The following is an 18,889-nucleotide window of genomic DNA, read 5'->3' as shown; positions in this document are numbered from 1 at the left end:
GGCAACCTAGGGGTTTAAAGGCTTGTTGCATACGCTAAATGCAATCGAGAGTACCTGTGAAAGTGGTGTAGGTAGGATTTCATTGTTGTTATTTTTATTTTACTTCTGTTGGTTTCTCTCTTGTACTGACCCAATCTTACGTAGATATCTTTGGAAAGCCTTTTGATTCTTTCATCCAGGTACTATCTTTCCATCACTCCTCTTATATTTTTGTTGTCCCATGTGCATTGCATGCTTATTTCTTTTACATTGAGGACAATATAGATTTTAGGTTGCGGGTGGGAGATTAGGTTTCCTAATCAGCATTTTCTTGGTCTTGAGCAAAAATTGTGAAATTTTTTTAATTTTTCTGGACTTTCTTGTGAATTCGAAGGGATTTTGACGGCCATCTAGGGTACTTAGAATTTCAAGATACGTGATGTTGGTAAATTAAGACGCTTGGATTCAGTATCTGTTGGATTTCATAGTTAAGTTTGAATTGTTAATCCAAAATTAGAAGTTGTAAACATTGATTGAGTTATGATCTCACATGTCACATCTCGCTTTCACATTAAGGTTTCAGTTTGATATTGAAGGATTTACTTGGTACTCACTAAGCTTGAAAGGAACCAACCTGAGAAATTGAAAGGATTGGGTGAATGGTCTACACTATAGGTTTGCTCCCTATAAGTGTAGATTTAATTCCCTATGAATGATATGTGAAAATTTTGGGTGTACAGTCTTCATCATAGGTTTGTTCCCTGTAAGTGAGGATTTGATTCCCCTTCTTGGCGTCACTTTTAATGGAAAAATCAAAAGCTGAAAGAATGAAAAGATGATCTGTGAGGCAAGTTTTGGTTATCATGAATCTTCTTATTGGTTACCAATGATATCCTGAAATAGAGAAGTGAATTTTAATGATGATAAGCTGAGATTACACTGTACGCTCATAGATCTCAATGATTAGAATTTTTCTAATTAATGGAATAATACTTTGAAGTTGATTATGAAGTTTACCGTGCGCTTGAGTCTAGGAGAAAGTAATATCCAAGATTCATGAATCTGGGAATTCTCATATCTGGATTATTCTACAAAAATCACTCGAGTTCATAGAAATTGTTCTGTAATTCTCAACTTACTTTTTGCATATTTTGCTCGAGACTAGCAAAATGCTGGTTGGGGATTGTGTTGAGGGTCAAATATTGCATATCAGACCTAGTTATTGCATGGATTTACAAGCATGATACCGTTTAATAGCCTGATTTAATCGTGTTTGTGATGCAGAGTGTATTTACAAGCATGAACTGAAAAAGGGTGCTTAAACCATGGATTTAACGCTCTGATGACACCCAAGGTAAGGGACGGACTCCAGGGGACCAAGATCGATGGAATTACACACTAGGGATTCGAGGAAATCAAGTCATTCACGTTAAAGAGGCCCGAAATTGGTGAAAAATGCAAGATCACATAATTCTCGCCATCTGATTGGCTTAAAACTTCATACATGGCCTGAGGGCCATAAAATAACCGTACATATCAAATTTCAACCCTCGGATCACTATGGAAATGCCCCAACTGACAGGTCAGCCCATAAACCGTTGATTTTGGGCCCGCCTGATATCTCGAACTGTCTCAACTTTGGTCTTGACGGTTTAAATAAGATGAGGAAACAAATGGATGGATCGGATCTTGCATATACATTACAGTGGGCCTCGTATATACAGCGTGTGTACATGAGGTACACACGTGCGGCTGCGTACCGAACCAAGTAAGGCGGGTCAGCAGCACTGACCCGCACCTTCTTCCTAAAACAGCAACTGCCATATGACGCTGTTGAAACGGACGGACGGCGTCCGTTTTTGCAGACGCTAGTGGGCCCCACATAACGTACATATGGAGGATCCAAGCCATCCATCTTGTAGAGGGCCGTGAAATCTTCAAACCCATGCTAAAATTTTGGACCCATGCAATCACACGTGCGCGATACAGAGGCCAGCAACGTTCAAATTGATGTTTGAATGATTTCTTCTCTGATTCTGAGCCAATGGACATGAAAAACCATCCGTTTCTTACTAAAATTTCGTCCTGAATCTAATGGACGGGGTGGATTACCTCGAAAATACCTCCGTGGGGCCCACTGATCACGTCAGCGCCGGACGTGCGAAAGGCTACGCATGTCTGCGAAATCTGATCTTCCAGGTAGTTGTGGCCCACCATCTTTGATCATATGACAGATCTAAACTGTCCATCGTGTAGGCCAGCCAAAATACTTCCAAGAGACATTGATTTTAAAGAAATAATGCAAGGAACGCGAGAGTTATGAAGCCCCAAACTTGACTGCGAAAAGGCTTTCGCTGCGAATGCAATAGCTTCCCAAATCCGATTTCCACCACTCCAAAAGCTATAAAAGAGTTCCAAACGTGGAGAAGAGGGTATGCTTGAACAGGGGACGTCAGATAGAGAAAGAGAGGCGGAGAGAGAAGTGTTTAGAATTTTTATGTATTTTTTCTTTATTTTTCTTCTTTTTCCTATGATTATGTTAGGCTAAATCTCTTAGCTAGGGCTAAGAGGTGAAGCTTGTGGCGTGATGGGAGCTTCTACAGGTTTGATTTGAACTGAACTGATTGACTCTGTTTTGATTTAAGAAATTCTTTTAGCCATTAATGGTTTGTTGTGATTTAAATTACAGTAGATCTGTGATGGCTTGAATAATTCCTTTCCTTTTATTTTGATGTTCGGAAACCCTGTTGTTCGCCATCGTCTCATAGACATGGTTGGATGATGGAATCCTTCCTAACACTCATACATCTTTTAGTTGGTTATGGATTGGTCTAAGTTCTATTGTTTACCTTGTCTCTTAGGCATGGATTTGTGATGGAATCATACCTAATTCTTATACCTTTCATCTCTTGAAAACTATATCGAGTAAGTTCAGTATAATATCCATGAAGCAGGCATAAGATCTCCCTGATCTCTACAAGTGGATCCTCTGAATCCCTAGTTCCCTTTCTCTGAATTCTTTAAGTTTAGATTAATATTTCACCATTATTCCTCAAATCACAATTGGTTTAGATTTCATCTTAGCCTAGTTCTAGATTTGGTTATTTTCAGATAACGTACAGGTTTCAGTCCCTGTGGATTCAACCTTGGTCTTACCGAGTTTATTACTACATCACAACCCTACACTTGGGGTGTGAACAATAGCCACTTTATATTTTCAAAATGTGTCTGAGGACACAGTCAAGCTGTGACTATTTCCTTTTTCCTTAAAGGAGAAGGGTAAGAGGTGGTTACATTCACTGCGTCCTAGATCCATTGGCACATGGAATGATATGTAAAGGGAATTTATAAAGAAATTTTTTCGACATCATAAAACGATTACCCTTAGAAAAGCAACCATGAACTTCACCCAAAAGGAGGATGAAACATTTTACCAATGTTGGGAAAGGTTCAAGGATTTGGTCAGTTCATGCCCACAACACGGCTTTGGAACGTGGCGCATTACAAATTTTTTCTACAATGGACTGACATCTTCCATGCGCCAAATGGTCGAGACAATGTGTAATGGAGAATTTATTAATAAAAATGTCGACGAGGTATGGGATTACTTCGATAGTCTTGCTGAAAAAACACAATCATGGGATTATTACCCAAAATCAAACACCATGTCTAGGCCGACTCAATCTAAGGAGAAAGGTGGATTGTATCTCTTGAAAGAAGAGGATGATCTCAAGTATAAAGTGACTACGCTCATAAGGAAAGTTGAGGCCATAGAAGGAAAGAAGGATAAGGTTAATGAAAGTGTTTGCAGTATCTGTGATTGCAACATTCATACAACTGAAAATTGTCCTACAATAACCACCTTTCGAGAAGTGTTGAATGAACAATTCAATATCGTAAATAATTATCAAAGACCTTTCAATGGACCGACCTCTAATACGTACAATCCTGGTTAGAAAAATCATCCAAACTTTAGTTGGAGAAATAGACAAACTGCTACCCCTCAAAGTTTCTTCAATCAAAATCCAAATCAGGGGAAACCTCAAGAAGAACCGATTCAAAATTCCATGCAAGAGCTGACCCAGGCAATGTGAGATTTTATGCAAAAGATGGATTCACGTATGACAGTTATAGAAAAAGGGATGCTTCCTGCATAACCGCTCCCCAATCCTAAACAGCATTAAGAGATAAGTAATCCCAGCTCTTCAAATCAAATGGAGCACGCTAAATCCATCACCACTCGTAGGAGTGGGAAGATCATTAATAAAACCCTTCCGGTTAGGCCCGAAAAGTCTCAAGAATCAGAAGAGGACAACAATGATGGATCTAGTGAGGCCCCACAAAAATTAGAACTAGAACTTTTAGAAAATCCAGTTGCTCCATTTTCCCAACGGTTGGTCACACTAAAACCTCTCTCTAACTCTCAGGTTATCTTAGAGGTGTTGAAACAAGTGAAAGTCAATATTCCTCTACTTGATGTCGTAAAACAGATACCTTCATATGCCAAATTCCTGAAAGACTTATGCACGACCAAACGACGGCAGAGTATTCAAAAGAAAATCTTTTTGACCGAGAAAGTGAGTGTTATCCTAAAGCAAGACGTGCTACAGAAATTCAAAGATCCGCTAGCCCAGCCATATCATGTGTAATCGGGGACCATCGAATTGATCACGCACTTCTTGACTTAGGAGCGAGCGTCAATCTGATTCCCTACTCGGTATACAAACAGTTAGGTTTGGGTGAATTAAAACTCATCCTAACCACACTACAACTTGCTGATCACTCTGTTCATGTACCCAAAGGGATAATTGAGGATGTGTTGATCCAAGTTGATAGATTTTACTACTCTATAGATTTTATCATCCTGGACACCGAACCCATCAATAACATGAACACTCAGATTCCTGTCATTCTTGGTCGCCCATTCCTTGCCACTTCAAACACAATTATCAATTGTAGGAATGGTGTCATGACTATGTCTTTTGGGAATATGACATTGGAGTCAAACATCTTTTTCAATAACGGCAAAAACTTAGAGGATGATGACGATTTCCACAACATTAACATAATTGACTCTTTAGTGGAAGATACGACACCTCTAACCTTATCCTCGGACCCTCTAGAGATGTGTCTGGCCCACTCCCATGATTTTGATGATGACATGATTAGGGAGACGTGTGCCTTGCATGATACTACACCGGTACTTAAAGTTAACCGGTGGAGGCCACAATTTGAAGAGTTGCCCCAAACTGATGTAGTGCCTCTATCGTCAAACCTCAAGCCGCCGAAGCTTGACCTAAAACCTTTGCCCTCTGATTTGAAATATGTCTATTTAGGTCAAGATGAGATATATCCGGTGGTGACCTCTGCCCACCTGGAGAAAGAACAGGAGAGTATGCTTATATCTACTCTCATTGAGCATAAGGGAGCCCTTGGATGGACGATAGCGGACCTCAAGGGGATCGACCCCTCGATTTGTACTGACCGCATATATCTTGAGGATAATGCGAAGACCGCTCGGTAATCACAACATAGACTAAATCCAAACATGAAGTAAGTGGTTAAGGCCAAGGTTCTTACACTATTGGATGTGGGTATCATATACCCCATATTCGATAGTCAATGGGTGAGTCTAACTCAGGTAGTTCCTAAGAAGTCCGGGATCACCATCGTAGCCAATGCCAATAATGAACTCGTGCTAACTAGAGTTACTACTGGTTGGAGAATGTGCATTGACTATATGAAGCTGAATACCGTCACGAGGAAAGACCACTTTCCTTTGCCCTTCATTAATCAAATCTTGGAAAGGGTAGCTGGTCATTCCTGTTACTGCTTCCTTGACAGGTATTCGGGCTACAATCAGATTGAAATCGCCCCTGAGGATCAGTAAAAGACCACATTTACATGTCCCTACAGCACCTTTGCCTACAGAAGGATGCCATTCAGATTATGTAATGCTCCCGCCACCTTTCAGCGATATATGATGAGTATCTTTTCTGACATGGTGGGGAAATATCTAGAGGCCTTCATGGACGATTTCTCTATTTTCGGTTCATCTTTCAGCAAGTGTTTAGAAAGTCTTAAATGTGTGCTGAAAAGATGTGAAGAGAAGAACTTAGTACTTAATTGGGAGAAGTACCATTTCATGGTTAATAAGGGAATTATCCTTAGACATATTATCTCATCCAAAGGAATCGAGGTGGATAAGGCAAAAATTGATCTTATCTCTAACCTACCTCCACCCAAGAACATACTGGACGTGCGATCCTTCTTAAGACATGCTGGGTTTTATAGAAGATTCATAAAGGACTTTAGTCTCATCTCTTGTCCTTTATGTAATCTACTTCAAAAGGATGCACCATACAAGTGGACTGAGCCATGTCAGGAAGCTTTCACTAAGCTTAAGGGCATGTTGACTAGTGCACCCATCATACAACCACCCGACTGGAACCTTCCTTTTGAGCTTATATGCGACGCTTCTAATTATGCTCTTGGAGCGGTTCTAGGTCAGAGAAAAGATAAGAGGCCCTACGTCATTTATTATGCGAGTAGGACTTTAAATCCTGCCCAAGTGAACTACTCGGCTACGGAAAAGGAACTCTTAGCCGTAGTGTTCGCCTTAGACAAATTTAGGTCATACTTGATCGGATCCAAGATCATTATCTACACAGATCATGTGACACTTAAGTATCTTCTTTCTAAAAATGATTCTAAGCCCCACCTGATACGATGGATCCTTCTACTCCAAGAGTTTGATTTGGAGATTAAAGATAAAAAGGGAGTAGAGAACGTAGTGGCCGACCACCTTTCTCGCCTTAATACCTCTGATTCCCTTGAGGCAACCTATATCAATGACATGTTCCCTGATGAACAACTGTTTAGAGTCTCCCATTCACCTTGGTTCACTGATATTGCTAATTATCTTGCCACAGGTTCTATACCGATACAGTGGACTGCACAATATAAAAAGAAATTCTTTACCAAGGTGCGCAACTTTTTCTGGGACGATCCATATTTATTTAAATATTGCCTAGACCAAATCTTAAGGAGATGTGTGCCAGACATTGAGCATCAGAGTGTCATCTCTTTTTGTCATTCACAGGCCTGTGGTGGTCACTTTTTTGCTAAAACGACCACAACCAAGATTTTACAGTGTGGTTTTTACTGGCCCACTATGTTCAGGGACACTCATGAGTTTTGCAAAGCTTGTGAGTGTTGTCAGAAATTGGGAGCATTGTCCCGTCAAAATATGATGCCCTTAAATCCTATTCTTATCATCGAGGCATTTAATTATTGGGGCATTAATTTCATGGGTCCATTCCCCCAATCCTTTGGAAATCTATATATTTTGCTCGCTGTAGACTATGTCACTAAATGGATTGAAGCGATTCCGTGTCGGAATAATGACCATCGTACGGTCATTAAATTCCTAAAAGAGAACATCCTTTCCTGATTCGGAACACCTCGAGCTATCATTAGTGATGGAGGCTCACACTTTTGTAATAGGTCACTCGAGAGTTTAATGAAGAAATACGGTATCTCTCATAAGGTGAGCACCCCATATCACCCACAGACAAGTGGGCAAGTTGAGATTTCCAATAGGGAGTCAAACACATTTAGGAGAAAATGGTTAACCCTAACCGTAAGGATTGGTCAATCCGATTGACTGATGCCTTATGGGCTTACCGTACTGCGTTTAAAACCCGTATTGGAATGTCTCCCTTTAGAGTTGTCTATGCGAAGGCTTACCACTTGCCTGTGGAGTTGGAACATAGAGCCTATTGGGCAATCAAAAATTTAAATTTCAATCTGGACAACGCTGACTCGCTACGCAAACTTCAGTTGAATGAACTTGAAGAAATCCGAAATGATGCATATGATAACTCGAGAATTTATAAGGACAGAATGAAGGCGTTTCATGACCAACGTATTCTACGAAAATCATTCACACCTGGTCAGAAAGTCCTTTTGTATAATTCTTGATTACATCTCTTTCCAGCTAAGCTTTGATCTCGTTGGACTAGCCCTTACATTGTGGTCACTACGTATCCTCATGGGGCCGTTGAGTAAGAGATCCTGACAATGGCAAGGAGTTTAAAGTAAATAGACATCGCTTAAAGCCATTTGTTGAGAAATTTGATTCAGAGGACATGTCCATACCTCTGACTGATCCTGTTTACCAGGATTGATCTCCTAGTCTGATGGAGGTATAGGTAGGTTTCCTGTTTTCATAGGACTAGGGTAGTTTGCTTTATGCTGTTCTAGGTTAATTTGCTTTCTATATTGTTTTATGATAGTTTTCTTTTATTGGTTTCTCTTTTGTGCTGACTTACTTTCATGCTGAGATCTTTGTGTAAAAGCTTCTTAAATCCCTCATCCAGGTACAATCTTCCCATCACTTCTCATTTACTTTCATTGTCTCATGTACATTGCGAGCATATCTTTTGCATTGAGGACAATGTAGATTTTTAGTTGGGGGTGGGAGATTAGGCTACCTAATCAATGTTTTCTTAGTCTTGAGCAGAAATTGTGAATTTTTTTAATTTTTTTTTTGGAATTTCGTATGAATTCGAAGTGATTTCGACGACCATCTTGAATTGAGACTTACAAGATACAGGATGTTGGTGATGTATGTCTCTTGGATTTAGTTGTTTGATAGATTTCATAGTTGAGAGCGACTTATCAATCCATGATTAGAAGTTTTAAACATTGATTGAGTCATGATTTCACAAAACACATCTCGCTTGGACATTAAGGGTTCGGTTTGATATTAAAGGATTAACTTGGTGATCACTAAGCTTGAAAGGAACTAACCTGAGAAATTACAAGGATTGGACGAATGGTCTACACCATAGGTTTGCTCCCCATAGGTGTAGATTCAATCCCCCATGGATGTTATGTGAAAAAAGTTGGGTGTACAGTCTTCACCATAAGTTTGCTCCCTATAGGTGAGGATTCGATTCCCCTTCTTGGCATTACTTTTAATGGAAAAATCAAAAGCTAGAAGAATGAAAACATGATCTGTAAGGCAAGTTTGTCTTTAAGTTTTGGGCTTGAATTCTCTTGTTGGTTACCAATGATATCCTGAAATAGAGAAGTGAATTTTAATGATGATAAGCCGAGATTACACTATACACCCATGGAACTCAATGTTTAGAATTGTTCTAATTGATGGATTAATACTTTAAATTTAATTATGAAGTTTACCATGTGCTTGAATCCAGGAGAAAGTAATGTCCAATATTCATGAATCTTAAACTTCTCGTATCTGGGTTATTTTTCAAAAATCACTTGAGTTTATAGAATTTGTCTTGTAATTCTCAATTTATTTTTCGCATACTTTGCTCGGGACTAGCAAAATGCTGGTTGGGGGTTGTGTTGAGGGTCAAATATTGCATATTAGACCGTAGTTATTACATGGATTTACGACCATGAAAATGTTTAAAGGCCTATTTAAATCATGTTTGTGCTGCAGGGTGAATTTACGAGCATGTGATTGAAAAGGATGTTAAGAGTGTGAAGTTAAGGCTCTGATGTCACCAAGGCAAGGGAAGGACTACAAGCGACCAAGATCAACGGATTTACACGCCAGAGATTTGAGAAATCGGGCCACTTATGTTAAACAAGCCCGAAAATCATCCAAAATATAAGATCACAAGGTTCCCACCATCCGCTCAGCTTAAAACATCATTTGTAGCCTGAGGACCATAAATGAGCCGTACAAGTCAAATTTGAACCCTTGGATCTTTATGGAAGTGGCTCAATAGACACATCAGCCCTAAAACCTCGATTTGAAGCCTACTTGCTATCTGGATATGACTTAACTTCCGTCCCCATTGTTAAAATAATATGAGAAAAGATATGGACAGAACGGATCTCCTATATACATCAAAGTAGACCCCATCGTGAGTGGCATGCGCACGCAGCGCATGCACACTCGCTGTACACCAAACCACTCAAGCCGGTCGAACTCGGTTTGACCGAGCTTTCCTTCTCCAAAACGAAGTTTCCATTTTCGTTCCAGCGTTCACCCGCCGTCCATGTGGGACGCTAACATGGGCCACCATGAGTGTCTATTAGAGAAATCTGAACCGTCCATTTAAAGACCAAGGACCATATGACCCAGACCTAGAGGAGGGAACTAAAAGAGGATAGCTTGAATAGTTTTCAACTGTTCAAATACGGAACAGATGACAGCAACAAAAGTTCTATGGGCCACACTGAAACTAAGAAAAAGTCATCCATACCCGATTGGTTTTACGAGGGGAATTCAATGGACGGAATGGATTTTCCAGGCATCACTGATCATGGATCCATCATCATCACAGCGTAACCATCTTATGCAGGCTCGGTTTCACGTCCGAACGCCGTCTGAGTTTTGCGGAATGTTGTATGACCATGGCGGTGATCAGACCGTCAATCAGAACCATCCAGTAGTTATCCAAACAAGTTTCTACCACTCCTATGAGGTTGGATTTGTTAGTTTGGGTGATCCTACCTCTCGGATTCACCTGAAACACAACCCATCTCTGTGTTTTTGCTGAGCAGAGGTGCGTAGTCCGGCGTTTTTGCGAACCACATTGCGTAAAGAGGAGTGCGAAATTCCTGCTCCCGGGCATCCTTGCTTATAAGAAAGAAGAGAGAGAGAACGGAAGGGGGCATTCAATTGACAGGGATCCACGACTGGGAATCTTCTAACGTGAGAGAGAGAAAGAATTGTTAAGAGTGTTTTTATTTGTTTATTTTCTGAATTTTAGAGGATTAGCCAAATCATGTCAGGCTAAACCTCTTAGCTAGGGCTAAGAGGTGAAGCTTGTGGCATGATGGAATGATCCTATGGTTTGATTCATGTTGAACTTGTTATTGATTGGTTTGATTTTAAGGAAGGCTTTAGTTTTAATGGTTTATTGTGACTGATATTATAGTAAATCTGTGATGACGTGAGTTTTTTCCTTTTCATTATCCTGATTATGCAGTTAGGAAGTCCCATTGTTCACCATCGTCTCCTGGGCATGGTTGGATGATGGAATCCTTCCTAACATTCATACATCTATCTGATTGATTGTTGATTAGTGTAATTATGTCATTTACTTTGTCTCATGGGCATGGTTTTATGATGGAATCAACTATAATTCTCATACCTTTCATCTCTTTGAAAACTAGATCGAAGGAAGTTCAGATTGAGTTTTAGTGACATATCTTCCAACTGGATGAAGAAGGGACTCGAAGTCCAGTTGAGTTCATGAATCAAGCGTAGATCTCCTTGATCTCTATAAGTGAATCCTCTGAATCCCTAGTTTCCTACCTCTAAATTTCTTAAATTTTACATTAATATTTCACCATTATTCCTCAAATTATAATCAATTTAGATTTCATCTCAGTCTAATTTTAATTCTACCTAGTTTCAGATAACGTACAGGTTTCAGTCCCTTGGGATTCGACCTTGCTCTTATCGAGTTTATCACTACATCACAACCTTATACTTGGGGTGTGAACATCCCAATACACGTGCGCTCACCAAATCAAAAATCAACAGTGAAGATTCCTTCTCCACCAAAATAGAAGGTCAAAATGACCTCTTTCAAACTTAGAAAAGTAAACATCATGATGGGGTCCATAGAGAATGCCCCCATCATGGAATGATCATGAGATTCATAGTGGGTCATCGGCCACATCTTGTGTCCAAAGTGAGATCCATACCATCAATTTGTAGGCTCCACTTGACCCATCATCAAAAGAATAAAATTTAGGCCTATAGAACACCAACCGTTCGATCTTCTTAGTCCGATGAAACTTCAAACTCCTTGTGTCTCACTTTGATGAAAGCTGATGAGAAATGAAGGGCTAGGATGATGAATCTTGGGAGAGGAAGTACACCACACAACACACTCTCTTTTCTCTCTTTTGGAAGTGCTTGGACATGCACTATTTTTATCTCCTTTGTTGCTTGGAAAACGTGAAGAGAAAGAGAGAGAGAAAGGATGGTTGTAAGAGAGGTGATGGATGTGAGTGATAAGTGTACTTAACATGTGTGGGTGTGTAAGAGAGAGAGAGAGAGAGAGAGAGAGTTGACTTTGGGGTTGCTCTTATACTTGAGATGAGGTGATTGATTGATTGATGGGACATGATGTAGAGATTCTCTTGGTATTGCAAATGCGCAGTTTTTTCCTCGAACTGAATGCGGGCCCACATCTCCTGGCCAGGGTATCGGATCGGTATGCAAGACGCAGCGTTGGAACCACAGCGATGGTGTGGTCGTAATGGTACAAGTCTCGGATTGAGCCGACTCAAATCTATGGGATACAACTTAAGGTTGCGCACAAACATCAATCATCGGTCACAGGTTGTCGAAATTCAACGGGAATGATCATGGGATATACGGAACGGTATGAACTAGGATACGGGCCTTATAGTGAACTAAGTGGCTCCCGTGTCCGAGACTAGTGCGGCCCGACCATATCAGTGAGCGCGGATAAGCTTTAGTAGATGTTACAGGCACTGATCACAGTTCTTCAGGGGCAAGGTAGGCAACCTATGGATACACCTACTCATGTTAAGAAGGAGAGCGCGAGCTCCCATCTATGTGACTTCAGGCGACTTGATCTCCCGCGTTTCCAGAGAGGAGACCGTAAGAGTAAGGTCCCCTCCAATAGCTCCCAGCAGCGACAGCGATGGGCACGGTGGCACAGGAACCATCCATCCTTTCAAGCACTATTAACACCTCCAACACCACCTCGCGAAAGTTCCCAGGTGCTTGCTTTGAATGCGGTGAGATAGGGCACCGTAGGCACGAGTGTCCTCATCCTTAGCAGTAGCAGCGATGACAATATCTGCCGCCAAGGTCCCAACTGCTGCAACAACAGCCACATCAGCCACCGAGGCACCCACAATAGTATACGCCACCACAACAGTAGCAGCAGTAACGACCATGGAGGGGACATACACCTCCCTAGCAGGACCCTCATTCGTCAGGAGTTGTCGTTGACGATTCGTGCGAACAAGCCTTAGGACCATCATACTAGATTATTCATGGAGACATCTTGGAAGTGAGAGGCTGAGATTCACAAGCATTATCCCCATCTCCTTATTGTTTAACTGCATTCATGTGTTGTGTTTCTGATTTTACATAATGGATTGATTTTCCTCTTTTATGAGCTCTAGTTAGTTGCATGATAGTGTAAATTTTGAGGACTATATTTTTATTAGGAGGGGAGAGCTGTAAGGCTCGTATCTTAGTCCGTACCATTCCTTAGAATCCCACGATCCTCCCCGTCGAATTCTAGTAGCCCGCGACCTATAATTGGCATTTACGAACAACCCTAAGTCGCATCCTATAGATCTAAGTCGACTAGACTCGAAACTTGTACCCTAGCGATAGTGCCGTAACCGCAGTTCCAACATCGTGTCTTGCACACCAATGTGATACCCAGGCTAGGAGTTGTGGGCCTACGTATATTTTAAGGAAATGTTGTGCATTGTGAATCTTGAGAGAATCTCTACCCAAACATCACATCAATCAATCAAGTACGAGTTAAGTACAACCCATACCTAGCCCATCCCTCTCTCACCCAAAAGTCAACTAAGCCCATACCTCCATGTCATTTCTTCTTACAACACCCATTCCTCTCTCCCGTCTCTCACTCATTCCATTTTATGTCCCTTCATTTCCTAAGCAACCATGAGAGAAAAATCTTAATGAGAGAAAAAGAAGTTAAGTGTTAGGCCCACTTTCCTACCCCCAAATCTCACCATCCAACCATTCAATCTTCATCATCCTCATTCAAAGAGAGAGCTTAGGAGCCAAGGATTCCAAGGAGCTAAAGAAGAAGACAATCGGTGGGCGTTTTGCAGGATTAGATTGTATTTTTGATGATGGGCCAAGTGGGGCCTACGAATTGATAGTATGGATCTCACTTTGGACCCTATGTGTGGCCGATGGCGTACCATGATTCATATGTTCATCCCATGATAGGCCCATCATGATGTTTGTTTTCCCATTGTGAGAAGTTCATCTAGACCTTACATTTTTGGTGGAAAAGGGATCGCCATCGTCAATATTTTTTTATATTGGCAGGCCCACATGTATTGGAACCCACTTAATGTATGTTTTGTAATGTGTGGAAGGGAGGGCTCATAGTGGCGGAGCTCATCATCGCATCTCTCTCTCTCTATCTTCCCTATTTGCGGCCCACCATGATGCAAGTATTTTATTCACACTGTCCATTTATTGGGCCACACCACTTCCAAGCAGGACCCACCTCGTTGTCATGTCGTAGGCCCACACTTGCTGTCCGTTTGGGCTGGCCCAAACTGAAAGGAAAACATAAATATCAGTTTGATGCAAAATAGGTGGGCCACGCTGACGTGGACCCCACCTTGATGCATGATGCATCCACACCATCCATATGTGGGGACCACCGTGATATATGTATTTTATCTAGTAAGGACCACTAGCTATATAGATTTTGTATTGACGTCGGTAAAATTCTGTGGGTCTGATCATGAGGTATGTGTGATACCCAAACCATCCATCAGTGTAGGTCCCACCTTGATGTATATGTTATACACGTGGACCCCACATGATGTATATATTTTATATCCACACCGTCCAGCTATTTGGACGACGGAAACCCACCATGATATATGTGTTAAACTCACATCGTGCATCCATGGGACCCACCCCGCACATGCTGCACATGTGGAGGGGGGCCCATCATGATGTATGTATTTTACATCCACGTCATCTATATGTTTTATATCCACGTTGTTCGTCCCTCTAGACGTGACCCACCTGATGTATGGATTTTCTCCACACCATCCAGTAGGGATGGTGGGACCCTCTTGTTGTGCGTGCATCATCCAGCACGCTGCATGGTGCTGGACGCACCTTAATGTATGTGTTTCATCACCACACCGCCCACACATGGGACGTGGGACCCACGTGATGCATGTATTTCATATCCTCATCAATGGCGAGATCCACTGTAATATATGTGTTATATCTAGGCCGTCCATCTATGTAGCCTGTCGTGATGAGACCCATCTTGATGTATAGGAGGCCCATGCAATGTGGCCCACTTGATGTATATGAGTCCCATGCAATGCAGCTGTAATGCCCTGAAATTCGGGGGTCGAGCATATCTCAGCTCCCGAGTCCCAAAACATCACTTATGCAACATATTTAACGATGAATGTATGTTGACTGTATTAGTGCATAAAACATGGAATAGATTAAGCCAAAACACATATATGATTCAGGGATAAGTGAATAAAGCAAGCGGAAGACTTATAGAAATATATGTGTGCAAGTGTAAATCCCTAAAATACATATACAAACCAGGTCGTATGAAAGTATTGCTTAACAAAATTTCAAGTATCAAGTTACATCATTTAAATTTCTAAAAAATAATCCCAACATCATGCGCATCAGAACAAGGCTCGCTAGAACCCGTCTGAAAACTGCATATAAGAAAAAGCAGCCTCATCATCATCCATCTCTCGCTCTGCCTCAGAAGTCGCATCCACATCTGCAGCATCGGAACCTAAGACAGAGTCTGGTGGGTGTTTAACACCGCCCCAGAACGTGGGAGTGAGTGATCAACTCAGTGGAACAATAAGGCACTGGTTAACATGTTATCAGTTCAATCAAACAGTAATGATAAGGCAGAACAATTAAATAAATCCTAAGTACTCTTATTAATGCAATGATGTATGCAAAATGATGCGTGCCCTCACGCGTACACCCTTAGAGTCTTTATCTTATGTTACGCATGACACCACCTCAAAGTGTGCCACATCTGCAAAGCACATGCAAATGCGGTGCATGGATATGATTACCAAGTTGTTATTAGTCCATTTCATATAGCAGGATTGGGAAGCTAAGATACCTTCCTCATGTCACCATCCAAACAGTGATCCATTCTAGGGTCGTCAATCCTAGTCGTCTCATATGATCATATATTTGAGGTTGTAGCAAAGGGCTCGTCACCAATCAATGCACGCCTTTCATACCTTCGCTACTACACTAAGGCTCATCACCTCAATGCGGTATCTAGGCATGCTTGAGGTCATTACAAAGGGCTCGTCACCAATCAATGTAGGCCGACAGCACGAATATAGTGTCCCATACTACCATAATCGGCTCACGAGTTTAGTTGCTCACTGGTCACTATGGGGAGGCTCGTCACCCCAGCGTAGGCCAACAGCTCGACCACGGTGTCCCATACCACTATGTCCGGCTCATGAGTCTTAGCGGATCAAGGTACCATGGTTATTAGGATTTCACTGGTAAGTTCGGTACCCTAGATTCAAGCAGTAGCATCCATACATGGTGAACATACATCGGACAATTGGGTTACTTGACGAACTCGAGTAGAACGAGCGCACGTTGAGTTGAGCGACATAGAGTGCGCAAACAATCCGCGTGGCCAAACCACTGCCGACAACTCTAATACGACTTGGGTTCGTCTAATACGTCCTACGTGGCGAAAGCAACCTCAGCCACGATCATGAAGCAAATTACCGATTTCCTAGACTAATGCATAGTCCCAAACACATTACACTACAACAGATATATGAATTGAATGTAGAACAGTAAAGGAAACAACAACTCAAATCATGGTACATGAGCACTTGAGGAATATCAACTTAACATAAATGTAAGCATAAGTAATGCTTGGATTTAAATAACATGGGATGTAACTAGCAAGAAGGAAATCATGCACATTAATAGGAGTGTTAAGAATCACTTCTCAACGCCCGTAATTAGTGTAATAAGTTACACTTTAGATCATTCATGCATTTCTACAAACACTTAGAATATATGGTTCAACATACATGACGTATGTTGAAAAACAAGCATTTGGACAATTCCTTTTACCAAGGAGTTATCATACATACATCTAGCATACATACACGACAAATAATCATGGCAATCACATGTGCATATTTTATACGCATACAGTACTTTATACATACACATAGAATACACAAAACTCAATACAACACATGCATATCAGGAACGCAACATAAACACAACATTTGGCATGTGAAATCTCATCCATAACAAGAATAAATCATTAACTGGCATTGAAAGCCTTGAAAACCATAACCTATACACTTAAAGTCTGCACCTTAAGCAAGGAAAGAACACCGAACTGATTTCAGACGAGATGTCTTCGTCAACGACGATAAAATAACCTAAGGCAAGAATAGAAATGAGATACAACAACACCAAGACTAATCTAAGCTCTAACACAGATTAGGGTTAGGTTAACTTACCCCAAGATGAACTCAGAATCGTCAGAATAACGATTCAAAGTGAAGGTTCAAGGATGCAGAAGAATAGGAAAGAATCCAAGATGATTCACCAACTTCTCTCTCACTTTCTCTTTCTTTTCCACTCTCTTTCCAAACTAGGGTTAGAGAAAATTCGTATGGAAAAGAGGGCTAGGGTTTAAGGACTATAAATAGGCCTATAATTGATGAAAATAACCCCAAGGCCAAGGTATACTTAGGGTATAACCAAAACCAGCCTCTTACGATCCAACGAAGCACTTCTGGTGGGCCTATAACCACGAAAGGTCGGACTTAAGCTCATTGACCATGGATCTAGGTTAGGCTAAGTTTTCGTACTGACCGGCTCTTCAGATCAGCCGTGGCGGACCACACTCAATTCAACGGTCACGGAATCTCGATCAGGTCCACAAGCACAAGGATGTGCCTGGGCCACCTTCCCTGATCAGAGGGTGAAATTGGGTCAGAATCCAATGGTCAGATAGCTTAAAATCGTCGCGCAAGCGAAACGACTCAGATTTCATAAAAGCTTATTAAGTTTCCAACCGTTCTCACACTCTTCACTCCGAACTCAATCAAATCGACCCAGAGCATCACATGGACTTGATTTTTGAGGTGATGGTCAAGCCCAACATAGTGACCGCAACAGCCTAAGATCATCACTATCAGACTTTCGACGCGCGGTCCAGGTCCGATCCAAAACTTTCAAAAATTTTCCAGAACAACTGGATTTAGCGATGGATCCTAGATTTCAGAGTAACATAGCGCTAACTAATCTACAAGTTTTGAGTCATGCAGATACAATCTAAAGTGATTGATGTGAATTTCACAAGCAATCGAGTATAGCGCTAATTACCCCAAAAACAACTACTAAGGAAAGATTAGCACAAAATTTCCAAGGTCGTTACAGCGGCCCACTTGATGTATATGAGGCCCATGCAATGCAGCCCATTTGATGAGGCCCATGTGATGCAGCCCATTTGATGTACATGAGGCCCATTTGATGAGGCCCATTTTGATGTATACGAGGCTTGTGTGCAAGGCTCATTATGATGTATATGAGACCCATTATATGTGTGAGGCCCATTGTATATGTGAGGCCCAATTGTGAATATGTAAAGTCCACGAGACGAAGCCCATTGTGATTGTATAAGGCCCATTGTATGAGTGAGGCCCATTATGTGTGTGAGACACACCATGATGTATGTGTTATATACACACCGTTTATTCATTCTTATGTCGTGGGCCCCACCACCTTATGCAGGCCCACCATGTATGAGTGATGGGCATGCAGTATCCATCCATTTCCTAGATAATTGGAGGGTCGAGAGCCTCGTTATGATTTCGATTCCGATCCCAAATGGACCGCACCTAGGGAGCAATAGTGGTTAAATGTCCATGTTGTAAACAGTGGTTAAATGTCCTCATTGTAATCTCCCTAGGGCCCGTTGTTAAGCCCATGACCATCTTACCTTATTGGGCTATCCCAAATCATTGGGCCCCCCATAAGTGTTACCCATATTACCCTAGAGGGCTAATCCAAACTATTGGGCCCCCATTCTTGCTAGTGCTCTCTACCGCCCTTCTAGGAATCACCATAACTTGTAGACTCACC

General features: G+C 41.5%; 1 non-coding gene across 1 annotated transcript; it reads right to left on the bottom strand.

Moving 5' to 3' along the window:
- Nucleotides 1-3,359: 3,359 nt before the first annotated feature.
- On the bottom strand, nt 3,360-3,466 carry LOC131254577 (small nucleolar RNA R71). The gene has a single exon (XR_009175696.1). It is a non-coding gene; the product is annotated as a small nucleolar RNA R71 (small nucleolar RNA).
- Nucleotides 3,467-18,889: the final 15,423 nt, after the last annotated feature.

This window comes from Magnolia sinica, chromosome 8 (assembly GCF_029962835.1).
Source record: "Magnolia sinica isolate HGM2019 chromosome 8, MsV1, whole genome shotgun sequence".
Lineage (NCBI taxonomy): Eukaryota > Viridiplantae > Streptophyta > Magnoliopsida > Magnoliales > Magnoliaceae > Magnolia > Magnolia sinica.
This window is presented reverse-complemented; position numbering and strand designations above follow the sequence as displayed.